Here is a 3,016-nt window from a genome sequence, read left to right as displayed (position 1 = left end):
AAGTGGATAATACAACAAGCATTCACCTTTCAATATGCACAAATATAATGAAATAATACAAAGGTCACAGAAAAAGAAATAAAAAAGTTAAAACTAAACATTTAATTTCACTATTCTTTATTTCAAAATTTAAAAAAAATATTCACAAATATCGTAAACCGATAACTGAAACTATCGAAACTGAAAAATAATAAACTGACTAGAAAGCAAAATGAACTATGTGAAAAAAGTGAAAACAATCAAAATATCCATACAAATATAAACACTGATGAATGTTGAAATTACATAAAGGAACTGAAAGTGTTACTGCAGTTGTAAAAACATAAGCACATTGACTGTCACATAAGTTCCAGGATTCCAGTCTCAGAAACTGATTTAAAGATATTAGACAAAACTCTAAACATATAGAAAAATAAAGGCTGGAAGAGCTTCATTATTTATACACTATCCTAACCACAAAATAAAAGCACACACCTGAAAAAGCTATGAATCTGTTTTTTTGTGAAAAAATATGGCAAAAAGTGTGTTATTTTTGCATGATCTAAACATGTTCTTAGATCATGTTAGATTGTTACATATTAAAAAAATATATAACACAAAAATGGGAAAAAAATCAAGATGCAAAAAATATTTTTATTTTTTGCTTGACTTTTTAGTTTGAAAAATAATAATACTGAAATCAACCAAATATTTTGTTCATATTTTCTGTTTATTTCAGTTTATCTAAAACAGCTTTTACTTTTAAGTTTTTTCCCCCAGCAACCACCTTTCCTTAATTACACTTATATCCTACAAATATGAACTTAGCACAAAAATGACATGTAAAAGCACTAAAGAGCTATTTCATAGTCAGTGTCCTAGAAAAGAATGAAAACTATGTGTTGTCAATATATTAAAATCAGTAATATAACAGAAAGACTCCTATTTCAAACTTGTGTTTAGGTAATTTTAGACATCTTGACAACAATTTAAAAACAACGCATTTATATAAAAGGACAGTTACTAACCGGTAACTCAAAACTTATAAGATTTTTGCTTGTTCCTTGATGTTAAAAACTCATTTAACAGTTTTTTTAAACTATTATGAATAAATATGCAGTTATTTGTTTACCAATGTTATTCAGATATGGGGTAAAACATTTTACACCACATATTGTTCTTCTAATTAAAACAAAAACTGAATCAGGAGTTTATCTTCATTAAACATAATCACTAAAATACTTAAATGCACACAAAAGATTTGAATGAAAAAGCATATGCAGCATTTTCTAATTTTTTGAAATACTTAAGCAATTTTAGAAATATTTAAAAACTATTAATTTTCCCCTCAAATTTTTAAAATGGCTAAGTAGGAATCAGAATGGAATTCTCTGTCTGTCACTTCACCATCAGTCATGCCCTATGCAAAAGATTTTGAACAAAATTTTTAACTTCATCTTCATACAGTTAATTTCAACTTCTAGAAGGTCCACTTCCATTTAAAAGTATTTTTGAAGTCCTATTTTAATACTCTGACGTATGAAAAATATTAATGTACATACAGTGGCTCACAAAAGTGCTCATACACTTAACAGTTTCAATGAAATATTACTTTATTTCTTAATAAAAATTAATATTTTAGAATAAAATTTTTTAAAAACTACTTAAGCTATCAGATTTTTTATTATGCTGAAAAGAGGTTTTTTTTTTTAAAATTTCTGTGTGTTACCCTTTATTGATTAAATATTATGTTCTTTGCACTTAAACACATAAAATACAATTCAACATCACGAAATATTTAAAAACAGCATATCTTTAGCATTTCCGATACAGTCTCATGTGCTGGAGATAAAAATATTTTTTACAGCACAGTGTTGCCATTGCTCAATTTTAAATCATTGAGATTGTTAATAAAAAAAGGTCATTAAAATTTTAGAAAATTTTAAAGAGATAATAACACAAATTCGAAATTCAAAATTTAGGCTTCAAAGTGCCGATGTTCGGTGGAGGACTATGTTATTCAAAATTTGAAGGCACTAGGTATAGTTGTTTCTTTACAATGTGAGAAATACTCATGCATTCATGCAGATTCGTCATTATTTAACTTCTCATGGATTCTTCTACTTAATTCTCTAAAAACATGGCGATATTTGCTGGCAACAGTTTGAAAAATGATGTGATGCAAAATGCAGTTTTGAAATTAATAGTCCTTCAGGGCTAATAATATCTATAAATTTCTCTTAGTAAAACTACATTCATTATTTTATGAACACATTAAAAAATTTCTTTTAAGGAAAATCATTCATAAAATAGTAACAAAAGTTATCTCGAGTCTTCATATGCTTAAAAGAAATCTGCACATATGAGTAAATATTGTAGTATTTCTGTCAGTTAGCATTTTGTAGTATATCCTGCAGCATTTATGACAGCTTTAAAACCTCTGGGCATAGAGTTCACCCGTTTTTATGTAATATCTGCATCAATGTTCCTCCATTCTTCACTCATTACTGTTTTTAGTTCAATTTTTGTTTTAATGTTGTGTCTTCGTACTTACTCTAACCTCTAAATCTCTCCAAATGTGTTCTGTTAGGTTTAAATTTAGTTACAAAGATGGTGTTTTCAAAACTTGTGGACAATTATACACACCCAAAAGGCGAACATTGAGAGCCATGTGCTTAGTCATTACCCTGATAAAAAATGAAGTTGTTTCCAGTATCCAAATTTTGGGCAGATACTTTTAAATTATCTCTTAAAATATTTAAATAAAGAGCATGGTTCATTGTGCTATCAATAAATACTAAATTATTTAATCCTGATGCTGACATGCACCCTCACACAACACTTCCGCCACCATGCTTTACTGTTTGTTACAAACGTCTTGGGATTAAGATCCTCATTTCCCCCCCCCCTCTATGCAATTATATGCCCATCAGAACCAAACATGTTAAATTTCCTTTCATCTGCAAATAAGGCATGATTACAATACACTTCGGGCTTATTTATCACTGACTTTGAGAAGAAAAGTCTAAGCTTTCTA

This window comes from Stegodyphus dumicola, chromosome X2, assembly GCF_044657685.1.
Source record: "Stegodyphus dumicola isolate Sdum_Otavi_A_Nest chromosome X2, ASM4465768v1".
NCBI lineage: Eukaryota > Metazoa > Arthropoda > Arachnida > Araneae > Eresidae > Stegodyphus > Stegodyphus dumicola.
The sequence above is the reverse complement of the archived record's forward strand: the minus strand, read 5'-3'. Positions refer to the sequence as shown.